The following is a 25,235-nucleotide window of genomic DNA, read 5'->3' on the forward strand; positions in this document are numbered from 1 at the left end:
TCCTTTATTAAAATCTGTCTGCAGGCAACACTTGAAACTCACATATGGGGAGAGACTTCTTGAGGCTGATTCCAGCTGCCTAAAAAGGAAGTGCAAATGGCCATCATCCTGGGTTGCACTGGGGATGACTTGTTGAAGCACTGTGTCACCAAAGAGCAGTTTTTCATCAATAGTTTTCTTGGTTTCACACTCAAAAACCTACAGCGGAAATAGAATACTTCTGTTCTTTTGCTGTGCACAGGAGAGGAACAGAAAATAGGAGCTTTCTGACCCTTTAAAACAAGCTCCCAGGCACTTTACTCCTTTTGAAAACCCTGTGAGGTTTCCTCCTGACACACGAGTCCCAGTTCCATTGTGTACAGTACATTAACTTAGCGCTTGTTCTGCACTTTACCTGCTGCCTGGTTGAAATGTCCATCTTCGTGAGCCCTTTTTGTTAGGAGTCCTATTCTCCAGCTCGGCAACAGCAATTGCAGCCGGCACTTCGTGCAGATTGACAATCGATTGATAGGTAGCCTGGGTTCCATTCCCTGCTTTTCCATAAATAATTTTGTGTTTCAAACAAGCCACTTTTCTTCCCTGGGCCTCTCGATCTATAAATCAAGAGGGTTGGACTGGTTGACTCTTCAGGTGTATTCCATCTCTATAATTTTCAATATCTAGTTGACAAAATAGTATCAACAGACAATATTTATATTTGAAATCCTCCATTTTTCTTTTGACAGCCTTTTAATATACTTTCACAGACGGAAGCAACTTTTCAAGGGTTATTTTTTTTTAAAAAAAAGTCAAAGAGACCCTGTTCATGTGTAATTTAGTATTTAATTTTGTACAGTTTGGTTTTCTTGTATTTCCAAGAATCTAGCAGACTTAATACAATATCATCCAACTCGAACTGGCTCTGATTTGCTTTCCGGACCTATTTACACCGGCCAGAACACTGTGATAAAATAAGTAAACGATAGTTTTGAATAGAGATTTAAAGTGCTTAAAGTGGTTTTTTTTTGTCTCCACACCATTGGAGACTGTAGCTGAGCTGTTTTCAGAGAGCAAATCCTTCCTGTATCCCTGAACTGTGTTCTCCATTGTTTAGTCTGCTTTACTAAGATTTAGCCCAGGGAGGGGAGATCAGCATGTAAGCTGAATCACTAGTCTTACTGGCAGCTGAGTGGAGAGATAGAATTTATTGAATACAGGTTTCAGCAGAGGTGACTGCTGTAGCATTATGCATTTAAAAGATCACATCTCTTTGGTAGGATATTACGATAAATTCTACAGAAATTTCTGGTTTCTTTCTTCCCTACCGCTGATTCCAAGGCCCCAGTCGAATAGCCTTCAACTCCTAGCTTACTCTCTTGCTAGCTACCTCCATATTTCCATCTAATCTCATATGGCTGTAACTTGATTATTCAGCTTTGGAAACAATGGTAAAGATTACTGGTGCTTACTATATTAGTTCTTCTCTTCTTCCTGGGTACATGGGAAGACTCCAAGCCTCCTCAGGTGTTAGATTGGGATCAAGAAAGAGCTAGTCATGTGAGCAGAAAACAAGAGAGCAGATAAATCTACCTTTTTGAAAAGACCTCTTTATCCTCAGGTAAGTTTCTCCTTCTTGCCACCCTTAGTTCCAGGTGGTACCGGCTGCTGCTCATTAGGCTGGTTGTTGTCATCCTAGGGCTTCCCTCATCATCATTCTAGGAATTTCCTTCACTCCTTTCCGGTGTCCAGTTCCCTGATTACAGAACCCCACATCGTCCTCCTAAGCCATTCCCTTATTGTGCGGTTTAACATGCTCCACAAGCCTACTGAGAGAGGGTGTCCATTCTCTTGGCCCTTATAATTTAGATGTTTGTTTATACTTTGCTCTCAATCAAGTTTCAGGAGAAAACAGAAATTAATATGTTTATTCAACCTATTTTTTTTAACCAATAAGAAGTAGCCAGTGTTTTATTTGCGATATCAAACTTAACTTTGGATAAATGTTATTTCAGTATGGCATAAATAAGACATTACTAACTCCACTGAAAATATTGCCGTTCTTTTTTTTCTTTTTCTGAGACAGAATCTCACTCACTCTCTGTTGCCCAGGCTGGAGTGCAGTGGCACAGCCTCCAACTCCTGGATTCAAGTGATTTTCCAGCCTCACCCTCCCAACTAGCTGTGATTACAGGTGCCCAGCAGCACTCCTGGCTAATTTTTGTATTTTAGTAGAGATGGGTTTCACTTTGTTGGTGAGGCTGGTCTCAAACTCCTGACCTCAGATGATCTACCCACCTCGGCCTCCCAAAGTGCTGGGATTACAGGTGTGAGCCACTGCGCCCAGCCTGCCATTCTTATTTCATCATAAACTACTGTATGATTTATTTCAAAAGTGTTTAGCAAAATTAACAAGAGATTTTTTCTGTGTTCTGTATCTCAACATCAAAACTATATCTATTGCTTTTTTCTCCCAAACCTATTCCTTTTCTCATATTCTTATTGATGCCAGTCATGTTTACAATCAATCAGACCTTAAAACCCAGATGTGTTTGTCTCTTCCTTCTCTCCAAACTACAATGTTCAGGGTTGCAGGATTCCTCTCTAACCTACCTTTTTGCATTTGGTCCCACCTTTCTATTCTTATCACAACCCCTAACTTTTATTCAGCTCATTGTTACAGCCCAGTCAACTGATCCCTAACACCAAAGGTAGGATGATTTTAGCTGCAAGAATTGAATGATGGACTAAAAATTGCATTGTCTTAATTAAGTTTTTAATCTTATTAATCAAGAAACTCAGGGGTAGGCAGTTGCTGGATTGGTTAGCAGTTCAAGGATGTCTTCAAAGATCCGCAGGCCCTTGCTATCTTTCGGCTCTGCTATTCTCAGTGTGTCAGTAATACCTCCTTTGCAGTCACAATATGGCTGCTGCAGTTCTAAGCATGAACGCTTCCCAGTCCTCTAATACCAACTGACTTATCCCTCCTCTATGTTGAGAAAACTGACTACATTCTTTCTTCTGTTATGCTTAATAACAGACACATCTACTCTGTAGAATCATGAATTTCTTAATGTTTGTGACTTGTGCCTATATGTATCCTCAGAATGTCTTGTTCATAGGAGTTATTCAATAAATATGCACTGAGTTAAATTAAATTAAATTATTGAATTCAAAATACTTGAAAAGACGTTTAACTCCAGACATTCCATCAACCTTCAAAGTGTTCTAATAAACTTATCTCTCACTGAAATGAGTTAAAATCATTCTTCATGTAGAAAAACCTTCAACCTTCAAAGTGTCCTAATGACCTTATCTCTCACTAAAATGAGTTAATCTCATTCTTCATGTAGAGATTTTACTCCGAATGATGTATTGCTGTTTGTTTGGAATGCAATTTACATATTTAGAATTCCAAGAAGTCCAAACTGAATAGTACACAACAATTGGAGCAATTTAAAACAAACAATATTATAGACATATCCACATTCATAACAAAGTCAAGTGCTGAAGGAAAACTTATACAAGGGAAAAGGAATGAAGGAGCCATTAAACATTTCTTCAGTATAGGGAATCTTGTACCAGTGGAAAGATCTCAGGTTCTTTAAGGCTGCCTCTATTCACAATAGATCTTCTCTCATGAAAAATTAAGCCCCTTGCATACAGAAGAATTAGGTCTTTTGTTTGGTTCCAGATGTTTCCCACCACTGACTTTTGGCTTTCCTAAGTTAAAGGAAAAACTGCAGGCTGCTTCCCTGAAAACTTTTTCATAGGACTTTCATAAGATTCGCCGGTTTGTTATTCCTGACTGTACTCATCAGAAGTAATTGTTTAATTTGCAGTCTCCACTTAATTGTTAGTGTATCTACTCTTTGAGAACACATACTTTTTGTCTTTATTCCTAGCTATTGATCATTTATAATAACCATTTTCTGATTAAATATTATTTAATAGGAAAGATAATTTCATTCAATGTCACAAGGTTTCAGTTCACCTAAGTTCTTTTATTACATAAACTCTCAGTTTCCTCCCCTGTAAAGTGGGACCAATAGGTGTGCCTGGAATAGGGTTATTGAGAACCTAATACATGTATTAAAACAATTTAGAATACTTCCTATAGCTCACAAATTTTCCATAAATGTTGGCTACCACTAATAGATTTTAAACTATAGCTAACACTATTTTTTGGTTTGCAGGTCCAATTGCTTACAAAATTAAAGTCAAGCATCACTTAAATAATGGAAGATATTGACTGGATTCTGTATCTCTGTCTCATGTGAAGTTTTAGCATGGTGTTGTTAAGAACTTAGAAAATAAATAAGCTTTTCCAAAGTTTTCTCCTCCCACAAATATTCAACAACCTTTTGGCATTACATCTGGATGAGGCAAGTATACAATATCACCATATTTTGATATTACTAATGGTTTTTCATTTTAAAAATCAGTATTTTTTATGTATAATATGTATGTCAATTTATATATGAGCCACCAATAATGTAGCTGATTGAGCTAACTTTGTTTAATCTATTAAATCTATCTTTCAAAAGGACACTAAACTGAGCTATTAAAATGTTAAATATATGTTTAGTTGGTGTTAATCATTTTTAATTAATTCATAGTAAGGCTTTATTGGAATTTTGTAGTTTGAATTTTTTATAATAAGTATAATATTAGGAATTAATGGATTTTTACATTGCAAGAATCTCAAATTTTGACATTCCTATTATATCACAAGTTCTTTCCATTTTGGGATTTTGCTCATTTTAACAGAAATTCTTATAACAGAAGAAAAATTATTGATTTTGTCTCTTAAAAAGGAAGGTTTCAACTTCAAATAAAATGAAAATTTTGAGAATGAATTTTGTCCACTTAATGTAAAGAAGGGTTATTTAGCCTTGAACATTTAAAAGAACAGGATTTGTCTTTCTGAGCTATTCACATTCTTGTAAAATAGCCACTTTTTGAAACAGAAACTTCAGGATTGTTTAGTTTTCTGTGAAGCAGCATGTTTGGTAAACAAAAGAAGAGAATGGGAACATTTTTCAGCTTCCTGCAAAACCTTCAGACGCATGACTGCGCATTGTCTCTACAAAGAGAAAATAAAAATAAGAACAACTACTTAGATGCCTGTCTACACACACATTTGTTATAAACACAAAAGTTACGGAAGAGATATCTTGCTACTATGAATCCTTTTCATGCATTAGACTTTGAATTTATTATACAGAGTAGATTTTTTTCTCAGCTGCTGATAGACTAATGAAAAAATAAAGCTTAAAATTAATTTATCTGACAGGGTTTAAAACGATGTCTGGGTAGACATCTACAAATTTTCAACAAAACACTTACAGCTATACAGAGAAAGATAAAACATCCTTTCACCACAGAAAATTAAATGGATAATCAACCCACTTCCAGAAGATGGGCAGAAATTTTACTAACGGTAGGGGAGAAGGCGCAGAGTTAGCAAAAACAGTTGGCAGTTCACCTATGCTTCACTCACCATAAACAGTACCCGTAGATGAACACAGGCATGGAGACTTTTATATCTCTCCCTGACTGTCAGGACCTGCAGTCTAATATTGAAGGCATCAGTCACATGTGGCTATTGAGCACATTTTGAATGTGGCTACCAGGAAATTTAAAAGTACATATGTGGCTTGTATTTGTGGCTCACATTCTATATGGACAGTGCTACTCTACAGCATGGCTGAGAGAACCATATTCTATACTAACTGTAAAACTGGCCAAGCAAAATGAAAAAAAAAAAAAAAAACATAAAAAACTGGCCAGCTTGGTGGAATTTCTGTTTGAAGTGAATGGAATACGTTTCTTTCCTACTACATGGGTTTGAAGAAAAAAAAAGTATTTTATTTACTTTTATTTACTCATGTAGTGATTTGGTCCCAGAAAACATGGCAGAAATTGGAGGTGGAGTAGGGGTGGTAATTAATTACAGGTAGTTAGAAAAAGTTTGTATAAAAGGGTGATATGGTTTGGCTGTGTCTCCACCCAAATTGTAACACCTATAATCCCCATGTATCATGGGAGAGACATGGTAGGAGGTAATTGAATCATGGGGGCAGTTACCCCCCATGCTGCCATTCTCATGATACTGAGTGAGTTCTCACGATATCTGACGGTTTTCTAAGGACCTTTTCCTCCTTTTGCGAAGGACTTCTCTTTCCTGCCATCATGTGAAAAAGAATGTATTTGCTTCCATTTCTGACATGATTGTAAGTTTTCTAAGGCATCCCCAGCCATGTGGAACTGTAAGTCAGTTAAACTTCTCTCCTTTATAAACTATCCAGTCTTGGGTATGTCTTTATTATCAGCATGTGAACAAACTAATACAATGGGTAACAAAGAAAGAGGTCTGATGGCAGTGACTATGTTGAAAATGGCAGTTTTTAATGTATAGCATTATTGCAGCATGATAGAGTGATGGGTAAGAGCTGTATGACATAAAACACTGCTATTCAGTGGGAGGTGAAGCTGGAGCTATGGATCACATCTGCTTTCTAACTATAGATCTGAGAAGTTAAGTTTATCAAATTCCATGTACAGATTAAGAACTAAGGGGGAATTCACATGCTCTATTTGTTGGCAAATCTAAGTCCAGATCGATTTCTCTGCATTCAAACATAATTAAAGACTCGAGAAAGGGTGAGGCGCGGTGGCTTGCGCCTTAATTCCAGCACTTTGGGAGGCCGAGGTTGGCCAATCACCTGAGGTCAGCAGTTTAAGACCAGCTTGGCCAACATGGTGAAATCCTGTCTCTAATAAAAATACAAAAATTAGCTGGGCATGGTGGTGCGAGCCTGTAATCCCAGCTACTTGGGAGGCTGAGGCAGGAGAATCCTTTGAACCTGGGAGGTGGAGGTTACAGTGAGCCAAGATCACACCATTCCACTCCAACCTGGGTAACAAGAGTAAAACTCCATCTCAAAAAAAAAAAAAGCCTGGAGAAAACAGAAAAGAAATAAATTACTTGGACCAATAGAAAAATAAATCCTACTGAACAAAAGAATGGAAACATCATACTGAAGTTTTGGTGTGAGAGCATAACTGCAAAAAAAAAAAAAAAAAAAAAAAAAAAAAACTACAGTGAGGTTTTAAGTTCACCTATATTAATAATTGCACTGGAGACCTTTAAGGGAAAACAATAATTGTCTGAAGATTTTAAATTCTGAGCTGAAGACAAAGAAAAAACAGCTAGGAAGTTTTTATATTGACCCTAAATGAGACTATTTTTTCTTGAAACCACAGAGTCTGACCTCACAGTTGATGAATTATAAGGTTGATTGATGTTACAGTTGTGTTAGGTGTCATGTAAAAATAAAGGCTTTGGTTGGGAAAAAAATTAGACACTGAGATTTTAAATGGCCAAATTTTAAAGTATTTAGATGAGTCAGTGTACCTCAGAATCCCTCTGAGTTTTCATTCCTAAGAAAAGTAACCTCTGTTTGAGATGCTGGTCTTGCCTTGCTTAGGGCCACTATTATGACTTCACTCAAGGTAGTTAGCCTGGAAGAAAATGCCAAGTTGTCATATGATCTAACTTTACTGTCCCTGGGTATCCTCAGTCAAATAGTGAGAGCTAAATAGCAGCATATTCCAAAGGGCTAATAACAACAAACAAACCTAAAAGGAAAAGGTTTACATTATAAAAGGACTGAAACGCTTTTCTAACTTAAATTGCATGAAGCCAGGGAAGCATGTATGAATGGCTTCTGGGAAATCTCTATGAGATAGGATGGAACATAAATACACTTCCCAGGAATCTTGGATTTAGTGTTCAAGTTTCAGGGTCTAGAAATTATTTTAATTATTTGCTCAGATGGTAAACCAAAAGTGAACTCAACAGTGGCTTAAGCTGAATCAATGTGAGATACAGACATTATTCACCTTAATACAAATAACAAAATACAAATGTTTAGGTATTTTAAGGACAAGGAAGATGGGGTAGATTTATCGTGTACAACTATGTCCTCCTCTAATCCTGGCCCCGATAGGGCTCAGGAGACACACTCTTCATCAAGACATGGACAGGTACATTAGATAAGGGGAATGCCCGTTGCCTAGAAAAGTGGTGTAGTGCTGCTATCTGAGGCTAGAATGAAAGGAGATTCTGTCATTGAAATATGGTCCCTATTTTCAGTGGGAATAACAGGATCAATGATGTTGATCCTTAACCTCAAGGATCAGGTAGATATAGTTGCCATAATAAGCACCAGGCCTCTTGTGGTGGCTGACTGATTATGAGAACTGAAATAGATGGATAGCCTTCCAAGGTCTTAATTAATCTGTGAAACCAAAAGAACTCTGTGACTGATGCACAAAAGCAGACTTGAGTTATTATGACTTGAATTACGGCTCCAGACCTGTGTCAATTGACAGACTCAGAGAGTTCAGTAAATCTTCTACCCAGTCATCCGTAAAGGGATCTGGAACTTCTTCCAGGATCAGAATGTACAGAGGATTAAGGTTAGGATTAGGTAAGGATATATATTTTTGGAGGATGATGGAACACTGATTTGGAGCTATTTGCTGTGAGTTCAAAATGCTACTTGTAATATACCCTTCAGATTGGAGGCTTATGGAATTCAGACAATAAGTGAAGTTTTGGTCCATGTTTATCTTAATGAGATAGAGTGAGGCCATGAAGCTATTGTATGTTTGTTTTATCAGTTCCTATATGCATGGTTGAAATATACTTTTTACAACATCTGATAAAATTCCTGTCTGTTTCTCGGACATATGGAGTAGCATTTAGTACCTGAGAGAAAGCATGAAGTAGATGTCCCTGAGGTTCCCATTAGTTAACAAAATAGCAAACCAAAAGCAATACTTAATCTTGAGGATATCAGGTGACAGTACCTTGTCAAATATTTGTTGGATCTTAGAGAAGAGCTGTGTTATCACAGGTTTAATCAGGCTGTGAATTCAATTGTAGCTCATATTTTCACTGAAGACTCCAGTACATGATAAATAGCTACTAATATGGTGACTGTATCTTTTCTATACCAATAAACCTAAAATAATTCTACTGCTAATCCAAAAATAATACTATAAATTATAGCTCATTTAACTTTTAGGCAGCGATATCGTTATACTTTAATCATATTGCTTCAGGGCCTTGTCAACTGTCTGGCTCTATTAGCTAAGACTGAGGGACTTTGATGATCTTGCCATCCCACAAAACATCATGATGAAAGAACCTGATGAACAAGAAAGGGCAACTTTGACCCTTTCTGTTCAAAACACTGGCCTCAGACCAGCATCAACAATAGCAGCATCACCTGGAAATGTTTAAGAAATGTAGGATTATAGAATCCCAAGGACTACTGAATCTGTCTTCATTTTTACAAGTTATCAACTGATTTGCATGCACATTAAAGTTTTAGAAACACAATCCTAGGCCAGGCACAGTGGCTCTTGCCTGTAATCCCAACACTTTGAGGCTAGGAGTTTGAGACTACCCTGGACAACATAGTGAGACCCTGTCTCTACAAAAAAAGACAAAATTAAAAATCAGCCAGTCATGGTGGCACATGCTTGTCATCCCAGCTACTTGGAAGGCTGCAGCAGGAGAATGGCTTGAGCCAAGGAGTTTGAGGCTGCAGTGAGCTCTGATCATGCCACTGCCCTCTGGCCTGGGAGTCAGAGTGAGACTCTGTCTCTAAAAATAAATGCATAATAACCTCCCCCAAACCCTGCCAACACACAAAAGCCTAAATACTTTAGAAGATGACTATATATCTGGGTATTCACTTTTCTGGAAGGAAAATTGGACTGAGATACAAATCTGTACCTTAATGAGCAATAGCTAATGATTTAGGTGCATTATAAAGAAGATTTGTGGCAACAGCAGGATTTGCAGATTGGTGACAAGGAGGTCTAGTGAAAATTTTTGTGGATGGACCTCTTTGGTTGGATCTAGAACATGCCATATTTGTCTCCCTTGTGGAATTCCTTTGCAGAGGAGCTCTCAATAATCAGATGAAAGATCAATGTACTTGCCCACGTTTACACAGTTCCAGCATTAGGGAAATGTAATTCAAGCCCAGCCAGTTTGGCTCTGGAGCCAACAGCAGGCATGCTAATGCAGTGTCCTCACAACCTACCTAGAAGAAATTTCGTAGAGAAATCTACCACTCATGATGCAGATTCCTCAGTAAAGCAGATGTGTGGGGGGAGGAGCTGCCTCTAAAAGAGGGTACAGGGATATTCCCTCTAGCTATCCACAAGTTGACGTCTGGGAGTGGGGATGAAAACACGGTTAAGAGACAAAATTTAGATACATAACTGGAGAATGTTTGGCCAAATCACAATTCACATGTTGCTGCCTTTGCACCAAATGCAGTTTTTATACTCTAGATCATATAATGCTTAAACACCAGAGACAGGTGAGAATCTAGCTGGAGAAGTCAAGCTCATATCTGTGGAAGTCATGCTGGGCAAAAAGGAGCTTGAATTTCCAATTAGCTTTTTGCTGCCCTCCTGGTGCTGGGTTCTACTATACTATTCCTGGAGTTTGGTTAAATAATTCATTGCTGTTTTAACATTTTGGAGTCTAGCCCTAGGATGCATTAAACATTTAAATATAAAACATATAAAACTCCCACAAAACTAGAAGAGGATACTGGAAAAATATTTAAGGGATTTCAGAATTGACAAGAAATTTAAAATCATAAAAGTAATGCAAGAAGTAATAAGACATTTGACTGCATACGTTTCATATTTCTGAGCATAAAAATTAAACTTCAAAAGAAAATGGAAACTTTGTTTTTAAAAGAATTATTAATTATAACTGTAACTGTCAAAATGTCCTTAAGAATAATAATCTCATATAATCAATAAGAAAACCACGATTCTTTATAGGAAAACAAAGGGGCTAAATCAACAATTAAATGATTCACCACAGAAGACCAAAAAAATGCATGTGAAAATAATCCCATTCATAACAAAAGAAATGTGATTAAAACATTGAGATTTTATTTTAATGTATTAATCTGAGATAAAGAAACAATTCTCAGTGGTGGTCAGCTTGCGGTAAAACAAGCACTCCTATTTGTGGTTGGCAGAATTGTAAATTGATTCAACTTTTCTAGTAAGCAGTTTGTCAATGTGCCTCAAGAGTCTAAGCCTAGTTAATTGACCTAGTTATTGCATTTCTCGGAGTCTATTTTAGTCAGGGTTCTCCAGAGACAGAACCAATAAGATAGATATAGATGTATAGTATAAACCAAAAAGTATCTGAGACAGGTCTCAATCAATTTAGACGTTTATTTTGCCAAGGTTAAGGACATGCCTGGAAGAAAGGACCACAGAAATCACAGAAACAATCTGTGGTGTATGCCTTTCTCCAATGATGATTTTGAAGGCTTCATTATTTAAGAGGAGAAAAGCAGGCTGGAGGACAAAAAGGGAGGTGATGGTCATGTTACTGAATCTCCATGTTACAAAAGAAAAGGAGCAGGTAGGGGAACAGCAAATTATTTATTTGTCTCATGATCAGTAAACCAGGACTTTACAGGAGGTAAGGTGAACATGCTGTAGTACTTGTGGAGATATCTGGCCTTTTATCTGTAGCTTTTATCTGTAGCTTAGGAATAAGAGACTTCTTGATTAGTAGTTTCTTGCAAGACTCAGCTTTCAGCTTAATTTTTTTCTTTCGGCATGGTGAATTGGGGTCCCTAGATTTTATTTTCCTTTCACAACGGAGAGAGAGAGAGAGGGAGAGAGAGAGAGAGAGAAAGGAGAAACCATTTATTAGGGAAATTGGCTTATTTGCTTATGGAGCCTGAGAAGTCCCATGATAAGCTGTCTGCAAGCTGGAGAACCAGGGAAGACAATGGCTTGGCTTTCTCCAAGTCCAAAGGCCTCAGAACCAGGGAAGTCATTGGTATAACTGTCAGTTGGAGGCTCAAGGTCTGAGAGCCCTGGGGGGCCACTAGTGTGAGTCCCAGAGTCTAAAACCCAAAGAAGAGCCTGCAGTTCTGTTATCAAAAGGCAGGAGAAGAAAAATGTCCCGGCTCCAGAAGAGAGCTCAAGAATTCTCCCTTCCTCCACCTTTTTGTTCCACCCAGGACCCCAGCTGACTGGATGGTGCCCACGTGGGAAAATCTTCCCCAACTCAGTCCACTGACTCACATGCCAATCTCCTCCAGAAATGCCTTCAGAGGCACACCTGGGGCAGCCTGATTGTTCTAATCAAATTCCAAACCACCTGGTTTCCCCTCCTAGCAGAGGGGGTTGGGCTCAGTGCCTACTGAAGCATTGAGGATAATTAATGCAAAAATTGAGAATAAGTGCTGCTTTACCAACTCTCTGGGTATCTCTTAATTCAGTCAAGTTGACACTTAAAAGTAACCATCACTCTGTCCCAAGAACATAATCATAAATATGGACAAATATTTGTGTACAAGGTAATATGCTACAGAATTTTTACTGGGAAAATTACAAACAACTTCAGTAGTAAGCCATAGGAAAATATTTAGTAAATTATAGTTTGGCCATATGATGACAAAATATAAAGCCATTTCAAAACTTACATTTTTTAATAATATCAGCATAGTTTGAATATGCTCATGACAAAACAAAAAACAGTAAATAATCTATACATATACAATTTTGATTATGTAATGAATGTATTTATATATAAAAATTGACATGAAACTACATTTAAAAGTTAGCTTTGGCTGCTGGGATGCTGTGGATAATTTAATTTTTCTTCTTTAAATTTCTCATGTTTTTAAATATAATAAACACATTACTATTATTACCAGTAAACAATATGAATTTTAAAATTGTATGGCCTGTTTCATTCATTGTTATGATGTTTTTTATTCATACCTTTCCAATCTTTTAAAGAAGGTTGAGAAATAACTAAGTAATGAACAAATGTAAAAATGCACTTTGTACTGCCTCTAGGGAGATTATTTGTGATTTATTCGTTTTTGAAATGTTTTTAAGTAGTCAACTATTTTGGCCTATCCAATCTTTTCATTATTTGGCATTTATTTAAAATACATGTAGCTGCTCCTTTCCCAAAATAATTTAAAGCAGTTTATAATACATAACATATGCAATATATTACAAAAAGTAAATTAAAAATCAGAGCTAAGAAAAAAGGAAGAAGCAAATAAACTATTGATATACATAGCCATAATTTTATGTGATTGAGCATTAGACTTGACTCATATGTCTAAGGCTAGTACAAAAGAAAAATCATTGAAAATGTCACACGTCTTTTACTATCAGGAAGGAAATAACATGCTTTAGAAAAGGGCTAGGAATGGGTGTGAAATGTTATTAAAATGTTAGGGGGATGGGGCATGTTTAGTCTGAATTCCTCCTTCCAAAGGTAATTATAGTTGAAACATAACATCTCTACTAGATATTATTTCATGATTAATGTCTTACTTCTAGAAAAAGGTTTGGGAGAAAACTCTCCATGGGTCTTTCATGTTTCTGCATGTTCTCCAACCAGAGACACTGCTTACTCTTATCTTCACAAGGATGTGCATATAGCAAACAGCCTTAGACAGTAGTACTCTTCCACAGAAGTAGCAAGCAGATTTACTGCCTGTCCAGCACGTTAAAGATAATTTCTTTCTCTGGAGCAGAGGTCACACAGGTTTGCTTACTGCCTATTATAAAAGATCAGGGTTCTGCTTCAGCTGTGATTCTCTATACGTGCAGCATCCACTTAGGCCTGTTTTTTCACCCTGTGGGACTTGAGAGGCAAGAAGAATAGTGATGAACGTAACACACCTGCTGCTTGCAGTGCCTTGAGGAATAAAGTTCTAAGTACTGACCCAGGGCTCATGTCTTCTGCCAGCATCCATGAGGCTGTGGCAGACCACCTCATTAGCCAACTCATTACAGAGTAACATCACGGACTTTCCACAGTTTCTAACAATGGCTTGGAAAAGGAGGTATTCTTAAAGCCCCGAGGTCTTACAGTGTCTGCTTAGACATAGATGTATCTTTGGAAAAATGTATCAACAGACTGAAGTAAAAATGAGAGATAGGAGAAAAATCATTGATAGCTATTGATAGCTAAAATTGCATTTATTTTAAGGAATAGCATGCTTATATAAATTTATCAAATCGATTAGCAAAACAGGTAATAATAAACCCTAGTAATTCCCAAGAAGATTTACTACTAGATAATGAATTTACTACCGCTGGTAATTACTAAAGAAATTACACAATATAATTATTTTTAAATATCTTATTCATGCCAAAGAAATCAGGCTGAAAACATGTCTTCTTTTTATATAACATTTGAACACAATGCCACCAATGCAAGGCATGCTTAAGTCTTCACACTTCAAAGAAATGACCTTTCAGCCACACTTAGGGAAAGTAAGCTAAAATCTGCAGGGCATTCCAGTTGCCAAGGACACTTGTAATCATTTCCCTAATTGTCCTTGACAATCTTATCATTAAAGATGTGGGACATTAATTAATGACGGAACATCTATTCCCGGAAAAACAGGCCTTAGAAGCACAATAGAGAGCTTATTCTCTGTACATTCTTTGTGAGCGCTGTTTCTACATTGTGGGTCATTCATGTTGCAAGTGTTGCCTGGATGGCATGTAAACATTTGGAGCACTCAATTGTATGAGAATTGGATTGAATAAAATCAATGCTGATAATGCTGAAAATATGTTCAAAACCAATGTTCCCTAAAGAAGCTTTTATGCCTAGATTAGTATCAGTATTTAATTGACAGCCTCTTCACTTGGTTAATTACTTGGTCTATTGTGGCAGGGAGAGATAGAAAAGGACAAAAGCATTTGTGTTATGAATAGTTGCCAATAAGGGAGTCAAAAAGGAGAAAGCCAAACACCCTGCGACTCAATACCGTCTTACATAAAGTCTTCCTTGTACACCATATGATTTTTTGAATGATCATTCTTAGAAAAATGGAAATTGTTGAAACAGAAACTGTCTTTCAAAACACTAGTTCAAACCTTTGTGCTTTTGAGATACCATAAAGGACAAATTCTGAGGTGAACTCTTTGCCTTCGTATATCTTTTGCTATAAATAAAAGGGTACAGAAACTGAGATATGAAATGAAAGCACATGTTGAGGATTTATTCTTTGTACCTTTGAACTACAGTGTAAATTAAACCTTTTACACCAAAGAAAAGAAATTGAAATACTGTGAAAACACATACACAGATGTATTTTTTAATATTCCCTTTATGTTTATTAAAATCACATACATATTTAGCTAAAAGTCTAAATTCAATGAATTTCTTTTATTTTTATTTCTTCTAAAAATAATGAAATATATGTGCAATGTGCAGATTTGTTACACATGTATTCTATACATCTTGACTATAAATTATAACAACTATTCCTTTTTAGATTTTTCTGGAAGAATGTTAGGAAAGTTCCTATTTACTCTGGAAAATCACAATGATGTTTAAAGATATTGAAAATGTACGTGAATTCAGAAAAGAAGATCATCTTAGTTCATCTCCATTTCTGGAACATCCTCATCAGTCTGACCTCTGGACATCATTTTCAAGGCTCCATTCAATGCTCGGCCCTTGATCTTCTGCTCTTTTCTTTCTGCATGAGATCTTTGGTTATCTCATTCCGTCTCATGACTTTAAATATCACCCATATGTTGATGATTCTTGTGTTTGTATTTTTAGCCTGCACCCCCTTCCCTGAACTCTGCTTGGATATCTAGTGGTCATCTTAAACTGAACATGTGCAAAACTAGAGCCATCTTGGTCCCTTGAAGCTCTGCTTCTCCCGCAATCTTATGTTTTATTGCTCTATTACCCCACTACCAGCTACATCTACTCCTTCATCTAAAATAGATCCCAGAAGCATTGTGTGTTTGTATGTGTTTAATCTCTCACCACTACTATGTATATTACTATTATCACCTAACTGGGGCCCCTTTCCCATTCTCTTCTCCTCTTTCATACCAGTTTTAGTGGCCTTTCCTTAAACCCAAGGACTTTACATAGGCTACCTCATTTTATTCCTCACAACAATGTTGTGGCACAGGCTTGATTACAACCATTCCATACATAAACAACCTAAAAATCAGAGAGGTGCTTTAAAGTCTTGATTTTAGGCCCAGGCTTTCTGTCTAAGCCTGTAAACACATATTGTGGTTTAAAAGAAAGAATACTTTCTTTTAAACCACAATATGTGTTACATTCACGGCATTAACCACCTGCTAATGAAGTGAAAACATTAGTCAAATCAGTTGTTTTCTGTCATTTAAGAGATTGATAAACTGAACATCTTCATTTCCAAACACTGGTTTTGTTACAGACAAAACCTGAATGCAGACTTTCATTGGTTTTGTTAGAGACAAAAATCTGAGTCCAGACTTGCTCCATGGCAGTTGGAAGCCAAGCGAGTCACTGTCCTTTGCAGGAAGAGCAGTGAGAACTTTGGAGAGTGAGCCAAGGAAAAGCAGAGAGAAAGTTCATGACTTGGCTCTACCAGCAAAAACTTGATCTCTGCCACAGATACTCAATCAAATGAATTTATGAGGTTTTTTTTTTTTAAAGATCATAATTAGTGCCAAAAATCAAAGCCAAGGAGTCATGCCATGTTGACTGATGTGAGGGACACTCCAGAAATGAATGATCAGGCAAGTTTTACAATTTCATCCCAATTTGTATCACATTTAGATTCTTTATATTTGTTTACACAAAACATAGATGTTTATCATTTTATTTCAGTCTGGAAGAGGAATGACTCTGACAAGTTATCTAATATGCCCTCTTTAATTTAGACCTAGATTTATATTTACATCTGAATGAATGAGTGTCTTCTGTGTGCTTAATGGTTTCCTAGGTCACAGTTACCCTGATTGTCATATTCCATTAGAGTCATGGGAATCATCACACTGATCATGTGCCGACTTTTGTACATAAATATGATGCTACCAGCCCACTAAATTTGGAATTAGATAATATTTACTGATAACTTATTACATGCCAAATAGATGATTGTTCCCAGTTTACACATAAGAAAATTGATACTCATATGGTTAAATAACTAGCTAAAATTGTGCCACTAGTTAGTTGCAAACATTTTTTCTGGGCTCTAAGAAACCTAGTGTTTTCTTTCTCTGTGATTATTAAAATGAAAACCTAGCACAGGAAAACTCAACAGCTTGATGTTTAATAATGACTTTTTAAAATATAGAAATGTAATAATTTCATCTCTGTGGACACAGGTTTTCATACACAGTTGACATTATATCATAATGCCACTTCTGTGGAATTATGGCCATGACTGTATCCATAGAGAAACTATTATTCATATTAAATAATAACAATAATGTACTTTATTTACTTATGTATCCCAATTTAGATCATTCTTTTTAATCCCCCAAAATAATTTTATTATTACTAAAAGTAGAATTTCATGGACATTTTGCTTAAAGTCCAGTTTAAGAGGTTGAGCCACAAACCACTTTAATTACACAGGTATAGAAGAATATTACGTGCCCAGCCAATTCTCTAAGGAACACATTGGTACCATAAGATAGCTTCTTAAAGCCAGTAGATGCAAACAAAAATATTTATCTAGTTTGTCTGTAGCACCTGTGTAGTACATCATAATTTGACTCTAGGATATACTTGAATTTAAGATTTACTATGCCAACATTGCAGGGAGATTCCCTAGATATTCATCACAATGAAAGAAACGCCTGTAATGTCCATCCCAGAAATTCACACACAGAATTACAGTAACCTGCTGCTCATTAGAGATTAAGAGGCATGTACTTGTGGAATTCAATGCCTCAGTGATAGTCAAGGCCATAATTTGATAGATATGATTGTGTTCCTTCTAGAGGCACAGGTCTCTACTTCAAAGCATGCGAAATGAGAGGGTAAAAATAAGAGAAAAGAATATCTAGAGAAGAAATGAAATGAAAAATTCATTGATAATGTTCGGTAGGTGGCGAAGTCAATCATATACCATTTTATAATTATTTCAAGTTACAACTGAAGTATTCTAATTGGTATCTCACTAATTTGACCATAACTGTCTTATCTATATTATGTATTTTAGGTCTTACTTACTTAAAGTCTACAATTTTACCTAATTCCTATAATATTCACACAACACTTAAATAACTAAATAAAATTCCAAACTTTAAATTCAGAATTCTCATCCCCTATTCACCTCTGAATCCACATGTACAAACTTATTTTTTTTATCTAAGGAACTGAAAACTGCTCATGTCAAGGATGTTCTTCATGTTGCCAAATCCAACTGGTACCTCTCTGCCCTCCTCTTAGTTGATTTATTAACAGCATTCAACACATCTATTTCCTCTTTTCTTAAGCACTTACATTTCTTACCATCCATGAAACCACGTTTCTTATGCTAGAAATGTTGTATAACAAGACAGTTTAGACTTTGATGCCTTTCATAGTCTATGTGTGCTACTATAAGAAAATATTTGAGACTTGATAGCTTATTTTACAAAATCAAGAATTTAATTTTCACAGCTCTGGAGGCTGAGAGGTTTGAGATTAGGACTGGCAGTTTCATTATCAAGTGAAGGTTCCCTCACCTCCTACCACTTTCTATCTTCGTATTTTCATCATTATCTATATTCTGGCTACACTGTTCTTTCTATCCCTCAAATACACATTTTCCATTTTAAGACTTTTGTGTTTGCTAATTCCTCTTCTTGGAATTCTCCTTCCTCATTTTTTATTGTGATACTTTCTTGTCATTCAGGCCTCAGATCAAGTGTCACCTCCTCAGTGACTCCTAGCCTGAATTAGCATCCTTCCCTCTGCTTTCAAGGTGTCTCCCTGAATGCACAGTACCCTGTAGGGGAAGAACACTATATCCTCCTATGGCAGAAGGCAAAAGGGCAAAGGGACAAAAGTCCTCCATCAAGCCCTTATAAAAGCCCTTCTCTCCTATCTTCTCCTACTTTCATCATATCATATAAAAGGGCTTTTATAAAGTCTTGTTGGAGGGCTTTTGTCCCTTCTTGCTCTTTTGGGAGGCCAAGGCAGGTGGATCACCTGAGGTTGGTTGTTCAAGACCAGCCTGACCAAAATGGAGAAACCCCACCTCTACTAAAAATACAAAATTAGCCAGGCATGATGGCACATGCCTCAGTAATCCCAGCTACTCAGGAGGCTGAGGCAGGAGAATCGCTTGAACCTGGAGGCAGAGGGTGCAGTGAACCGAGATCACGCCATTGCACTCCAGCCTGGGCAACAAGAGTGAAACTCTGTCTCAAAAAAAAAAAAAAGAAAAGAAAAGAAATACTGATCTTTGGGACTGGATAATTCCTTGCTTTGCTATGTGGGCTGTTTAATGCATTGTAAATGGTTAGCAGTATCCCTAGCTTGCACTCAGTGGATACCAGTAACATACTCCCAGATGTGACAAACAAAAATGTCTCCAAATACTGCCAAATGTCCCCTGGGGTGCAAATTTGTCCCCAGTTGATAATCATTGGTCTAATGAAAGAAAACAGGCCACCTCCTTCTATGGGTCTCTTCTCATAATTAATGGAATCTTTCCTAGAAAACTGCCTCTCAGCTCTCATTTTCCAGGTCTCTGTCACTCACTTTTTTCAAAACCAGTCACTAGCCAGATACATAGGATTGCCATGATTGGTTTCGAGTAATTAGCATTTGTTTGTGGGTAGGATTAAATACAGAACAGAATTGGCTAGGCCTGCAAGGGAGAACAGAGACCGGTACTGGTAGGAATAAGCAGTGGCTGGTACTAGTCTCATTCATGTTGTCTTTGCACTGAGAATACGAGTCCATGCCTTTCTCTCTTATCTCCTTCTACTTTCATTATCATTCTCTATATTTGGGCCACACTGTTCTTTCTATCCCTCATTTCCATTTTAAGACTTTTGTGTTTGCTAGTTCCTCTTCTTAGAATTCTCTCCCAAATTTTTTGTTGGTGATGCTTTCTTATCATTCAGGTCTCAGATCAAATATCACCTTCTCAGTAACTTCTAAGCTTAATTACTATCCTTCCCTCTAGTCACTCTCTATTACAGCATCTGACCTCTTTTCTACATGGCATTTGCTGCTTTCTGATATTTGCCTATTCGGTTTGGCTGTCCCCAACAAAATGTAAACTGCCAAAAGCAGAAACCTTGTCTTTCTTGTCTTTCATTGTAACTCAAGCACCTGTAACAGTGCCTGAATATTATTAGTACTCGATAAATGCCTATTATATGAATAAATAAATAAATGACCTGAGAAATGTGTTCTGAAGCATATGGGAGGAATCACCTGAGAAATTCCCAGAAATAGTTGGGAGAAAATTTAATGTTATAACTTTCTATACTCAGAGTGAAATAAATTTGGGAATATAAAAAATGTATAAACTGATCTCCACTCTGGGCCAAAATAGAGTAACAGGGACTAGACTTAACGACCTACTTTACGCCACTAGAAAGCCGACAAAATGTAGAAAACAATTGTTTTCCGACATTGGAAAGCAGGAAGTGGAGGGCAACAATTCTTGAGAGATGAGAAACAAACTAGATATTCCACAATAATCCAACTTAATGCTTGGAGAATTTTCAGGCCACCTTGTGGAGGAATCCAGGCAAATTCTGGTAGTTTTACAGAGTTAAAGAGATAGAGCTGTGAGGTCAAGGATACCAAGGTAGTTAGGGTTTGCAGAACAAAATATTGGAGAGGAGAGAGCTGCACAGAGAGGGAACCCAGGAGATCTGCAGAGCGTCTTCCCTCCATACTACTGATGCCTGAATACTGATTAGCACATGCTTGAAGGGAAATTACCTGAAGCTAGGGGTAAACAACCCCAAAGAAACTGGCAGAACAACCCTGAGAGTTCTCACTTGGAATAGAATATGCTACAATAGACAAAGAGTAGAAACCATGTAATGTATGTAATATTGAGTAGAGTACTCTGAAGAGCATTGCCTCAGTAATGCAGAAAAATTAGCTTAAGTCTACAGGCTTCTCTAATTCTGTTTCACAAAGCTTAAAAGCAAAGCTTGAAAAGGCCAAATGGTTTCCAGGTCACATAACTGCATATCAGACTAGGGATGAAATGTATTTAAAGGAATACAAAATATAAAAATATCCAACATTTAACAAGATGAAATTCACATCTAGTATCCAATATAAAATACCAAGCATGCAAAGAAGTGGGAAATATGACCCATAAATTGAGAAAATCCAATCAATAAATAGATCCAGAAATGTCACTAGAATGGTTAGCATTAGCATAGTTCATATGCTGAAGAAGGAGGAAAGCATCAGCATGTTAAGGAGAGCATGAAAGATTTTTTTTAAGGACAAAATTTGAACTTCTAAAATGGAAACTACAATGGCTGAGATGAAAAATACACTGGCTTAAACTAATAGCAGACTAGACACAACAGAAGAGATTAGTAAATTTCAAGACAGTAAACAAAAAAAAAGTGAAAATGGGGGAAAAATTCCCTACTGCTTCAGCGAGCTTTGTGAAAACTTCCAGCAGCCTCATATACATATGTAATCACTGTGCCCAAAATGTTGTGGAGGGGCACAGAAAAAAAAGTCGTGAACAAATAGTACATGAAAGTTTCCAAAGCTCACAACAAAAGCAATAAACTAACACATCCAAGAATCTCAATAAAATGTAAGCACAAGAAACTTGAAAGAGTTAGAACAAAGTACATCACAATGAACTTACATAACACCAGTGAAAAGAAGGCAATCTTATAATCAGCCAGAGGAACACAAAGACACATTGCACTCGGAAGATAAGATGACCAAAATAAGATGACAGCAGACTGCTGGTCAGAAATAATTCGAACTAGAAAACAGTGTAGCAACATTTTTTAGAGAACATTTTTAGAAAATTGTGATATAATTCATATGCCATAAAATTCACCTTTTAAAATTGTACAGTTCAATAATTTTTAGTATATTCACAATCTGTACAACTATAACCACTATTTAGTTCTAGAACGCTTTAACTCTCCCCCAAAGAAACCCTGTTCTATTAGCAGTCAGTCCCTATTTCCCAACCTGGCCCTGGCAACTACTAATCTTCCTGTCTCTCTGGATTTGCCCATTCTAAAAATGTCATATAAATGAAATCATGCAATATGTTATCTTTTATGTCTGGCTTCTTTCACTTGCCATAATGTTTTCATGGTTCATGTATTTTGTAGCATGTATTAGTACTTTTATTTCTTTTTATTGCTAAATAATATTTCATCATATTGATATACTACACTTTGTTTATTCATTTATCAGTTGACAAACATTTGAGTTGTTTCCACTTTTTGGCTATTATGAATAATTATATCTGTGTACAACTTTTTGTGTGGTATAGTATATTTTAATTTCTCTTGGGTAAGGAACTAAGAGTATAACTTCTTGGTCATCATAGTAGCTCTGTTAACCTTTTGAGAAGTTTCCAAACTGTTTCTCAGAGAAGCTACATAATTTTGCATTCCTACCAGCAATGTATGAGGGTTCCAATTTCTCCACATCTTCACCAACATTTGTTATTGTTCATCTTACTTATTATAGCCATCCTAATGTATAGAAAATGATACTTTGTTGTGGTTTTGAGTGGCATTTACCTAATGAAAGATGATTTTGAGCATTTTTTCCTGTGCATACTGGCCTCTTGTATATCTTCTTTGGAGACATGTCTATTCAAATACTTTGCACATTTTAACATTGGATTGTCTTTCTGTCGCTGATTTTGAAGGTCCTACCTATATTCTGGATATAAGTCCTTTCTCAAATACATTATTTGCAAACATTTTCTCCCATTTTATACTTTGTTATGAACTTTTTGACATCATCTTTTGGAGCACCAAAGTTTTTAAATAAACTGGATTTATTTTAGGTTAAATGTATGTATTTTTAACTTTGCCACTTATGGCTTTGGTCATTTCTAAGAAAACATTGCCTAATACGTGAAAACGATCCTTTACAACTATGCTTTCCTCTAAGACTTGTATAGCTTTAGTTATTACATTTAAGTCTGACCCATTTATAAAGTAAGATTTCTAATTTCATTTCATTATGGTCATAGAACATACTTTGAATTATTTCAGTTCTTTTAAATTTACTGAGGCTGTTTTATGGCCTAACATATGTTCTATTTTAGAGAACATTCCATGTACATTTGAGAAGAATACTATTGTTGGACGGAGTGTTACATAGATGTGTGTTAGGTCTAGTTGATTTATAGTTGTAATCAAATCTTTTAATTCTTTGTTGATCTTCTGTCTAGTTGTGCCATTGATTATTGAAACTGGAGTAATGAGGTACCTAACAATTGTCATTGAATTGTTTCTCTTTTCAATTCTGTCTTCTTTTTTGCTTCCTGTATTTCCAAGTTCTAGCGTTAGGTGCATATTTGTTAATAACTGTTATGTTTCCTTGACGGATTGACCCTTTTATCATTACAAAATGTCTTTCTTTTTCTTAAGTAACAATTCCTAAAGTCTATTTTGTCTGATATTAGTATAGTGACTACAGCTCTTTGGTTAACTAGTTGTTTGCCCTAACTATTATCACCACTTGAAGTAGCTACAATATTCAACAGTTGCTGCTAGTTGCTTTTGACAAATAGCCCATGGAAAAATATGTTCACGCTGAAGGATCTTAAAGTTGGATAAAATAAAACATGATCTGTGAGTGGAAGTATTCAGGGAACTATCAGATAACGACAATCCCATGGTAATAGGGAAGCTTTTTGGAATTCTAAACTCATTCTGTCCCCCTATAGTGGCTAATAAATTACTGGTTTTCATGGCTACCATGATAACAGGGTGGGTGATTTTCAAGGCTTCCACAGAACTTATTAGAGGAGGATAAGGATGTGGCAAATTAAATTGTCACAAAGCTTGTGGTTTTCACAGATATTCAGTCTTATTCCTTGAACAAGCACTCCTCAGATTAATGCAAGCTTTTGGTTAATTTCCAGAGTTCTGAAAATTTTAGTCTAACATTTTTTATGCTAGTGATATAATTGATTTTGTAAAGGAGTGGGGTTCAAGGGTCTTTACTATCCCATTCTAAAAGCACCCTTTTGGAGCAGTTTTCTACAGAACTGAAACAAACAAAAAAAATGTCAGCCTGGAATTCCTTATCCAGTGAAAATATTTTTCAAAATTGAAGGTAAAATAAGACTATATGATCTACATGTTAGTGTGTTTTGATGCTGCTTATAAAGACATACCCAAGACTGGGCAATTTACAAAAGAAAGACATTTAATGGACTCACAGTTCTACATGGCTTAGGAGGCCTCACAATCACGGTAAAAGGTGAAAGGCATGTATCACATGGTGGTGCACAGGAGAAGATAGTTCATGCAGGGAAACTCCCCTTTATAAAGCCACCAGATCTCATAAGACTCATTCACTATCATGAGAACAGTGTGGGAAAGACTTGCCCCCATGATTCAATTAACTGTCATGGGGCCCCCTCCCACAACATGTGGGAATTCAAGATGAGATTTGGGTGGGGACATAGCCAAACTATATCAACTTACAAAAGTTGAGAGAGAAATCATCAGGAGATCTGCTTTAAAATAAATATTAAAATATTTTAATAGGAAGAAAATTCACAATACAGGGAATCTTACATCTATCTATGTAAATGAATAAAGACCATGAAAAAAGAGGAACTATGTGAGTAAAAACAGACTTTTTTTAAAGTTTCTTTAATGATGAATGTTTACAATAAAAAATAAATAACAATATATATGGAGTTTAGTATATACAAAGAAATTGACTGGATGGCAAAAGTACCACAGAGGTTGAGTGGAAAGAAATGAAAGGTTCTTATGTCATATGAAAACAGGTATAATATTGAAGAAAGATTGTGATAAGTTAAACATGTATACTATACATCCCCCAAATTGCTACTAAAATAGCATGACAAAGACTCATAACTAATAATCTAAAAGCGGGAGATAAAATAAAATCACAAAAATAATGAATTTATACAAAAGAGGCAAAAGGAAGGAAAAACAAAAATGGGACAAATAGAAAACAACTAGCAAGATTGTAGAGTTAAGTCCTACTATAACAATAATTGCATTAAATGTAAATGATCCAAACACTCCAGTTAAATGGCAAAGATTTTGTGTATGTGTGCTGGCAATTTATCAGAGGTATACGTGCAAGGTTTGTTGCATAGGTAAATTGCATGTTGTGAATTTTGCTATACAGGTAATAAGCCCAGCATCTGAAAGGTAGTTTTTTGATCTTCCTG

The sequence above is a fragment of the Sapajus apella genome, unplaced genomic scaffold (genome assembly GCF_009761245.1).
Source record: "Sapajus apella isolate SASKATOON/1434 unplaced genomic scaffold, GSC_monkey_1.0 scaffold6, whole genome shotgun sequence".
Lineage (NCBI taxonomy): Eukaryota > Metazoa > Chordata > Mammalia > Primates > Cebidae > Sapajus > Sapajus apella.